The sequence below is a fragment of the Ranitomeya imitator genome, chromosome 4, assembly GCF_032444005.1.
Source record: "Ranitomeya imitator isolate aRanImi1 chromosome 4, aRanImi1.pri, whole genome shotgun sequence".
In the NCBI taxonomy this organism is placed as follows: Eukaryota; Metazoa; Chordata; class Amphibia; order Anura; family Dendrobatidae; genus Ranitomeya; species Ranitomeya imitator.
This window is the reverse complement of record NC_091285.1, coordinates 538584548-538595118: the sequence shown is the minus strand read 5'-3', so window position 1 is coordinate 538595118 and position 10571 is coordinate 538584548.

Here is a 10571-nt window from a genome sequence, read left to right as displayed (position 1 = left end):
ACTAGCCTGAAGATAGAAATACAAGCCTGACTTACCTCAGAGAAATACCCCAAAGGAATAGGCAGCCCCCACATATAATGACTGTTAGCAAGATGAAAAGACAAACGTAGGAATGAAATAGATTCAGCAAAGTGAGGCCCGATATTCTAGACAGAGCGAGGATAGCAAAGAGAACTATGCAGTCTACAAAAAACCCTAAAACGAAAACCACGCAAAGGGGCAAAAAGACCCACCGTGCCGAACTAACAGCACGGCGGTGCACCCCTTTGCTTCTCAGAGCTTCCAGCAAAAGATAATAACAAGCTGGACAGAAAAAACAGAAAACAAACTAGAAGCACTTATCTAGCAGAGCAGCAGGCCCAAGGAAAGATGCAGTAGCTCAGATCCAACACTGGAACATTGACAAGGAGCAAGGAAGACAGACTCAGGTGGAGCTAAATAGCAAGGCAGCCAACGAGCTCACCAAAACACCTGAGGGAGGAAGCCCAGAGACTGCAATACCACTTGTGACCACAGAAGTGAACTCAGCCACAGAATTCACAACAGTACCCCCCCCTTGAGGAGGGGTCACCGAACCCTCACCAGAACCCCCAGGCCGACCAGGATGAGCCACATGAAAGGCACGAACAAGATCTGGGGCATGGACATCAGAGGCAAAAACCCAGGAATTATCTTCCTGAGCATAACCCTTCCATTTGACCAGATACTGGAGTTTCCGTCTAGAGACACGAGAATCCAAAATCTTCTCCACAATATACTCCAATTCCCCCTCCACCAAAACAGGGGCAGGAGGCTCCACAGATGGAACCATAGGTGCCACGTATCTCCTCAACAACGACCTATGGAATACATTATGTATGGAAAAGGAGTCTGGGAGGGTCAGACGAAAAGACACCGGATTGAGAATCTCAGAAATCCTATACGGACCAATAAAACGAGGTTTAAATTTAGGAGAGGAAACCTTCATAGGTATATGACGAGAAGATAACCAAACCAGATCCCCAACACGAAGTCGGGGTCCCACACGGCGTCTGCGATTAGCGAAAAGCTGAGCCTTCTCCTGGGACAAGGTCAAATTGTCCACTACCTGAGTCCAGATCTGCTGCAACCTGTCCACCACATTATCCACACCAGGACAGTCCGAAGACTCAACCTGTCCTGAAGAGAAACGAGGATGGAACCCAGAATTGCAGAAAAATGGAGAGACCAAGGTAGCCGAGCTGGCCCGATTATTAAGGGCGAACTCAGCCAACGGCAAAAATGACACCCAATCATCCTGGTCAGCGGAAACAAAACATCTCAGATATGTTTCCAAGGTCTGATTTGTTCGTTCGGTCTGGCCATTAGTCTGAGGATGGAAGGCCGAGGAAAAAGATAGGTCAATGCCCATCCTACCACAAAAGGCTCGCCAGAACCTCGAGACAAACTGGGAACCTCTGTCAGAAACAATATTCTCAGGAATGCCATGTAAACGAACCACATGCTGGAAGAACAAAGGCACCAAATCAGAGGAGGAAGGCAATTTAACCAAGGGCACCAGATGGACCATTTTAGAAAAGCGATCACAGACCACCCAAATGACAGACATCTTTTGAGAAACGGGAAGGTCAGAAATGAAATCCATCGAAATATGTGTCCAAGGCCTCTTCGGGACCGGCAAGGGCAAAAGCAACCCACTGGCACGTGAACAGCAGGGCTTAGCCCTAGCACAAATTCCACAGGACTGCACAAAAGCACGCACATCCCGTGACAGAGATGGCCACCAGAAGGATCTAGCAACCAACTCCCTGGTACCAAAGATTCCTGGATGACCGGCCAGCACCGAACAATGAAGTTCAGAGATAACTTTACTAGTCCACCTATCAGGGACGAACAGTTTCTCGGCCGGACAACGATCAGGTTTATTAGCCTGAAATTTCTGCAACACTCTCCGCAAATCAGGGGAGATGGCAGACACAATGACTCCTTCCTTGAGGATACTCGCCGGCTCAGATAACCCCGGAGAGTCGGGCACAAAACTCCTAGACAGAGCATCCGCCTTCACATTTTTAGAGCCCGGAAGGTATGAAATCACAAAATCAAAACGAGCAAAAAACAACGACCAACGGGCCTGTCTAGGATTCAAGCGCTTGGCAGACTCAAGATAAGTAAGGTTCTTATGATCAGTCAAAACCACCACGCGATGCTTAGCACCCTCAAGCCAATGACGCCACTCCTCGAATGCCCACTTCATGGCCAGCAACTCTCGGTTGCCCACATCATAATTACGCTCAGCAGCAGAAAATTTCCTGGAAAAGAAAGCACATGGTTTGAACACTGAGCAACCAGAACCTCTCTGTGACAAAACCGCCCCTGCACCAATCTCAGAAGCATCAACCTCGACCTGGAACGGAAGAGAAACATCAGGTTGACACAACACAGGGGCACAGCAAAAACGACGCTTCAACTCCTGAAAAGCTTCCACGGCAGCAGAAGACCAATTAACCAAATCAGCACCCTTCTTGGTCAAATCGGTCAATGGTCTGGCAATGCTAGAAAAATTACAGATGAAGCGACGATAAAAATTAGCAAAGCCCAGGAATTTCTGCAAACTTTTTAGAGATGTCGGCTGAGTCCAATCCTGGATGGCCTGAACCTTAACCGGATCCATCTCGATAGTAGAAGGGGAAAAGATGAACCCCAAAAATGAAACTTTCTGCACACCGAAGAGACACTTTGATCCCTTCACGAACAAGGAATTAGCACGCAGTACCTGGAAAACCATTCTGACTTGCTTCACATGAGACTCCCAATCATCTGAGAAGATCAAAATGTCATCCAAGTAAACAATCAAGAATTTATCCAGATACTCACGGAAAATGTCATGCATAAAAGACTGAAAAACAGATGGAGCATTGGCAAGTCCGAACGGCATCACCAGATACTCAAAATGACCCTCGGGCGTATTAAATGCCGTTTTCCATTCATCTCCCTGCCTGATTCTCACCAGATTATACGCACCACGAAGATCAATCTTAGTAAACCAACTAGCCCCCTTAATCCGAGCAAACAAGTCAGAAATCAATGGCAAGGGATACTGAAACTTAACAGTGATCTTATTAAGAAGGCGGTAATCAATACACGGTCTTAGCGAACCATCCTTCTTGGCTACAAAAAAGAACCCTGCTCCCAATGGTGACGACGATGGGCGAATATGTCCCTTCTCCAGGGACTCCTTCACATAACTGCGCATAGCGGTGTGTTCAGGTACGGACAAATTAAATAAACGACCCTTAGGGAATTTACTACCAGGAATCAAATCGATAGCACAATCACAATTCCTATGCGGAGGAAGGGCATCAGACTTGGACTCTTCAAATACATCCTGAAAGTCCGACAAGAACTCTGGGATGTCAGAAGGAATGGATGACGAAATAGACAAAAATGGAACATCACCATGTACTCCCTGACAACCCCAGCTGGTTACCGACATAGAGTTCCAATCCAATACTGGATTATGGGTTTGTAGCCATGGCAACCCCAACACGACCACATCATGCAAATTATGCAGTACCAAAAAGCGAATAACTTCCTGATGTGCAGGAGCCATGCACATGGTCAGCTGGGCCCAGTACTGAGGCTTATTCTTGGCCAGAGGTGTAGCATCAATTCCTCTCAACGGAATAGGACACCGCAAAGGCTCCAAGAAAAATCCACAACGTTTAGCATAATCCAAATCCATCAGATTCAGGGCAGCGCCTGAATCCACAAACGCCATGACAGAATATGATGACAAAGAGCACATTAAGGTAATGGACAAAAGGAATTTGGACTGTACAGTACCAATAACGGCAGAGCTATCGAACCGCCTAGTGCGTTTAGGACAATTAGAAATAGCATGAGTAGAATCACCACAATAGAAACACAGTCTGTTCAGACGTCTGTGTTCGTGCCGTTCTACTTTAGTCATAGTCCTGTCGCACTGCATAGGCTCAGGTTTACTCTCAGACAATACCGCCAGATGGTGCACAGATTTACGCTCGCGCAAGCGACGACCGATCTGAATGGCCAAGGACATAGACTCATTCAAACCAGCAGGCATAGGAAATCCCACCATTACATCCTTAAGAGCTTCAGAGAGACCCTTTCTGAACAAAGCCGCTAGTGCAGATTCATTCCACAGAGTGAGTACTGACCATTTTCTAAATTTCTGACAATATACTTCTACATCATCCTGACCCTGGCATAAAGCCAGCAGATTTTTCTCAGCTTGATCCACTGAATTAGGCTCATCGTAAAGCAATCCCAGTGCCTGGAAAAATGCATCAACATTACTCAATGCAGAATCTCCTGGTGCAAGAGAAAACGCCCAGTCCTGTGGGTCGCCGCGCAAAAAAGAAATAATAATCAAAACCTGTTGAATAGGATTACCAGAAGAATGAGGTTTCAAGGCCAAAAATAGCTTACAATTATTTCTGAAGCTCAGGAACTTAGTTCTGTCACCAAAAAACAAATCAGGAATCGGAATTCTTGGTTCTAGCATCGATTTCTGATCAATAGTATCTTGAATCTTTTGTACATTTACAACGAGATTATCCATTGAGGAGCACAGAGCCTGAATATCCATGTCCACAGCTGTGTCCTGAAGCACTCTAATGTCTAGGGGAAAAAAAAGACTGAAGACAGAGCTAAGAAAAAAAAATGATGTCAGGATTTCTTTTTTCCCTCTATTGGAAATCATTGAATGGCTCCTTGTACTGTTATGGCTGGCAATCAGGCAACACAGCGTGCAGTAATCAGCGCACATACAGAGATCTGGCAATAACCAAAAACAATAGGACGAGCTCTGAGACGTGGAATCTCTGTAGACTGCAGTACCTGATCTATCCTCACACAACTGGAAGCAGCAGTGGATTGCGCCTATCCACTACCTATGCAACTCGGCACTGCCTGAGGAGCTGACTAGCCTGAAGATAGAAATACAAGCCTGACTTACCTCAGAGAAATACCCCAAAGGAATAGGCAGCCCCCACATATAATGACTGTTAGCAAGATGAAAAGACAAACGTAGGAATGAAATAGATTCAGCAAAGTGAGGCCCGATATTCTAGACAGAGCGAGGATAGCAAAGAGAACTATGCAGTCTACAAAAAACCCTAAAACGAAAACCACGCAAAGGGGCAAAAAGACCCACCGTGCCGAACTAACAGCACGGCGGTGCACCCCTTTGCTTCTCAGAGCTTCCAGCAAAAGATAATAACAAGCTGGACAGAAAAAACAGAAAACAAACTAGAAGCACTTATCTAGCAGAGCAGCAGGCCCAAGGAAAGATGCAGTAGCTCAGATCCAACACTGGAACATTGACAAGGAGCAAGGAAGACAGACTCAGGTGGAGCTAAATAGCAAGGCAGCCAACGAGCTCACCAAAACACCTGAGGGAGGAAGCCCAGAGACTGCAATACCACTTGTGACCACAGAAGTGAACTCAGCCACAGAATTCACAACAGTCTAATCCCTGCAACACCCCCTGCCACGGGATGTTGCCTGAATCCAACCCAGTCAGCTTCTGACTAACTTCCTATCCAAACCCTAGTTTTACCAGAGTGAGGAGTGGCCCAATAAATAAAGCCTTTTGCTCCCCCTAATGGCCAGAGTGTGAAGTGTAATGTGTGCTGGTGATATCTGGTCAGTAGAATTCCTTCAGTGCCATCAGACGTACCATCACTCCCCTTTGTGGCGGAGTGTCATACTGCAACGACCAGATCTCTGGGGCGCTGCAAATGCACAGGTCAACATCACTTTTGGTACCAGAAAGGGAACACTGACACAAATGAGAATTACTAAGCAATATAATAGGGGGTTTTTAATTTTATTTTTTAAGACCATCCCTTACTCTTTTGAAAATTTGGCAAAATAAGAGAAAATTAAAGCCCACAACTGTCAGGTGACAGGCACAGGCCCCCCTTCAGAGAAACGTCTAAGGCTATGTGCACACGTTGCGGATCCGCCGATGTGGGTCCACAGCAGCTTTCCATGCATTTACAGTACAATGTAAACCTATGGAAAACGTAATCCGCAATGCACATGCTGCGGAAAAAAACGCGCGGAAACGTAGCGGTTTATATTCCGCAGCATGTCAATTCTTTGTGCGGTTTCCGCAGCGGTTTACACTTGCTCCATAATAGGAATCCTCAGGTGGAATCTGCATAAAATATGTAAAAAAACACACGGTAAATCCGCGGTAAAATGTAGTGCCTTTTACCTGCGGATTTCTGAAATCCACTGCGGAAAAATCCACAGCCCTCACGAATACGTGTGCACATAGTCTCACAGTCACCTGACCGCTGCAGTTAATCACAGGTTTTATCTGTTCTGTGACATCCAGCTGGTGCAGTCATCACTTCCAGAGCTGCTGTCGACCACCCGAGAGGTCTGTGGCTGAATTCCCAAGGGTGACAGGAGGGCAATATCTCTCTGTTTAGGATTTATTTTAAATAAACTAGTATGTATATACTGTATATTTTCCCCATCTCAGATAACCCCTTTAATGCCAGGTAGGATTCAATACAAACATAACACATCCTCTTCTATTTACTTTCATGGTCCCACAGTCTCCTGCTGCCTGTGGCTCCTGTGCTTACCTGGTGTATACCAAAGAGGGCACACAGCAGGCAGCCAGGGGTGACTGGTACCATTGTCATATTAAGGAAGGAATTTATGACTTGGGATTTACCCTGCTGGCATCACTGCTATTTTCTAGTGACAGTGACAAGCGCATAATATCGGGGGCATAGGAGAACAGGGGGGGGGGGGGGCACGAGAGAACAGAGGGGGGAATTACAGTTACGGTTGCACACTCTAATTGTGAATATAGTGGAACCTCAGAATATGACCGCTCTGTTATTGAATATAAATCTATACACAAAAACGAACATTGATTTTACCTCCATATTGTGACGATATGCAACTTTGATGGTCGCAATACTATGAGTGCCCCTATAACAATACAGTAATGCTTAAGTGCCCACTTTACATTTAATAATGTCCCCTAAGTTCCCTCATGTTCTGCTCCAATATACACAGTATAGTGAGCTCAAAGCTTCCATATACACAGTATAAGGCCCCCATAGCTCCGCTATACACAGTATGATGATTCTAAATCTCCCTGATACACCATATGATGTTCTCACTGCTCCCTTTACACAGTATAATGCTGACAGAGTTCCACTATAGAAAGTATAATGCCCCCAGAGCTCCCTTATATACAGTGTAATAGGCCAACAGCTTCCATATGCACAATATGCCTTCACAGTTCCCTATACACAGTATGGTGGGTCCACAGCTCCCTTATAAACAGTATGGTGGGCCCGCAGCTTCCGTCAAACAGTATGATGTCCCTCACAGTTCCCCTGTACACAGTATGATGGGGTTACAGCATCCTTATGCACAGTATGATGAGCCCGCAGCTCCCTTATCACAGTATGATGAGCCCGCAGCTCCCTTATACACAGTATGATGGGCCCGCAGCTCCCTTATACACAGTATGATGGGCCCGCAACTCGCTTATACATAGTATGATGAGCCCGCAGCTCCCTTATACACAGTATGATAGGCCCGCAGCTCCCTTATCACAGTATGATGAGCCCGCAGCTCCCTTATACACAGTATGATGGGCCCGCAACTCCCTTATACACAGTATGATGAGCCCGCAGCTCCCTTATCACAGTAAGATGAGCCCGCAGCTCCCTTACACACAGTATGATGAGCCCGCAGCTCCCTTATACACAGTATGATGGGCCCGCAGCTCCCTTATACACAGTATGATGGGCCCGCAGCTCCCATATACACAGTATGATGGACACGCAGCTCCCTTATACACAGTATGATGAGCCCGCAGCTCCCTTATACACAGCATGATGGGCCCACAGCTCCCTTATACACAGTATGATGGGCCCACAGCACCCTCATACACAGTATGATGAGCCCACAGCTCCCTTATACACAGTATGAGGAGCCTGCAGCTCCCTTATACACAATATGATGGGCCCGCAGCTCCCTTATACACAGTATGATGAGCCCACAGCTCCATTATACACAGTCTGATTGGCCCGCAGCTCCCTCATACACAGTATGATGAGCCCACAGCTCCCTTATACACAGTATGAGGAGCCTGCAGCTCCCTTATACACAGTATGATGGGCCCGCAGCTCCCATATACACAGTATGATGGGCCCGCAGCTCCCTTATACACAGTATGATGAGCCTGCAGCTCCCTTATACAAAGTATGATGAGCCCGCAGCTCCCTTATACACAGCATGATGGGCCCACAGCTCCCTTATACACAGTATGATGGGCCCACAGCTCCCTCATACACAGTATGATAAGCCCACAGCTCCCTTATACACAGTATGAGGAGCCTGCAGCTCCCTTATACACAATATAATGGGCCCGCAGCTCCCTTATACACAGTATGATGAGCCCACAGCTCCATTATACACAGTCTGATTGGCCCGCAGCTCCCTCATACACAGTATGATGAGCCCGTAGCTCCCTTATACACAGTATGATTGGCACGCAGCTCCCTCATGCACAGTATGATGGGCCCGCAGCGCCCTTATACACAGTATGATAGGCCCGCAGTTCCCTTATCACAGTATGATGGGCCCGCAGCTCCCTTATACACAGTATGATGGGCCTGCAGCTCCCTGTCATGATTTGGCAGTCTGCAGTCATATAAATTGACAGCAGACATTTATTCCAAGCCTTCATCAACTTTATAGTACTAAATGGCTTATTATTAAATTATTAAAGCACAACTCTAGCAGGGTTTTTTCCACCGTTGGAGTGGTGATTTAAGCGCAAGTCCCCGCCCTGGTCATTTACTCATCCTCCGGCGTATTCACTATTTTGTGGCACTGCTCCAGTCCCACGGCTCAAACTTGGGAGTGCAGATTCTGACTGGCCAGAAGTTAGAAGCTATGTCACAAGCGCTCAATGTAAGACTATGAGGCTATGTGCACACGTTGAGGATTCGTTTGTGGATTTTTCCGCACCATTTTTGCAAAATCCACAGGTAAAACGTGCTGTGTTTTACCAGTGGATTTAACGAGGATTTCCTGCGTTTTTTGTGAGGATTTTGCCTGCGTTTTTATACCTGCGGATTTCTATACAGGAGCAGGTGAAAAATTCTGCATAATTTGCACAAGAATTGACATGCTGCGGAAAATACAATGCAGCGTTTCTGGGCGGTATTTTCCGCACCATGTGCACTGCGGATTTGGTTTTCCATAGGTTTACATGGTACTGTACAACACATGGAAAACTGCTGTGAATCCGCAGCAGCCAATCCGCTGTGGATCCGCAGCCAAATCCGCAACGTGTGCACATAGCCTGAGAGTGAGAAAGAGGCCAGAACGAGGCTCCCATAGACTCACATTGATTAGTGACCTCTGCACTGCTCCATGAAACAATGGAGCAGCGGACAGGTAACAAAAAAAATGAAGGATAAGTAAATAAGGCAGCACACTGCAGCGCTAAAACATGTAAACTTGAAAACACGAAATTTGAACTGCATTACTGCACTAGAAATATGAAAAATGAGAGCTTTTAGCGCATAAAAATGGCCAATTTTATGTGTACCTGGTAGCCCCTTTACGGCATCTCTCTTATACAGGTCCTAAACTTGCCTTACCTCGCTGAGAATAAACATCTCCATCTGAATGGGTGCATGTGAAACCTCTTCTTAGACTAAAATTCTCTCTCTCTGTGGAGGGGTATTGGACCTGCTGTAATTAAAACACCTGAAGCTAGGAGGCGGAGTGCACGATCAGAAGGCTAAAGAATACATTTCAAAAACCTGACCGGCACATCCAAACATAGACTAAGTGTGAACAGGTGCTGAACCTAGAGTCGCCAACTCGTATATAGTTAACCCCTTCCCAACCTGTGACACAGCGTATGCGTCATGAAAGTCGGTGCCAATCCGACCTGTGACGCATATGCTGTGTCACAGAAAGATCGCGTCCCTGCAGATCGGGTGAAAGGGTTAACTCCCATTTCACCCGATCTGCAGGGACAGGGGGAGTGGTAGTTTAGCCCAGGGGGGGTGGCTTCACCCCCCCGTGGCTACGATCGCTCTGATTGGCTGTTGAAAGTGAAACTGCCAATCAGAGCGATTTGTAATATTTCACCTAAAAAACTGGTGAAATATTACAATCCAGCCATGGCCGATGCTGCAATACCATCGGCCATGGCTGGAAATACTAATGTGCACCCACCCCACCCCACCGATCGCCCCCCCCAGCCCCCCGATCTGTGCAGCGCTCCCCTCCGTCCTGTGCTCCGCTCCCCCGTCCTCCTGTCCGCTCCCCCCGTGCTCCAATCACACCCCCCGTGCTCCAATGAAACCCCCCCGTGCTCCGATCCCCCCCCGTACAGCGATCCCCCCCCGTGCTCCGATCCACCCCCCTGCACAGCGATCCCCCACCCCGTGCTCCAATCCACCCGCACGCACACCGATCCTCATCCATGCTCCGACGCCCCCCCCGTGCTCCGACGCCTCCCCCCGTGCTCCGACACCCCCCCGTGCTCC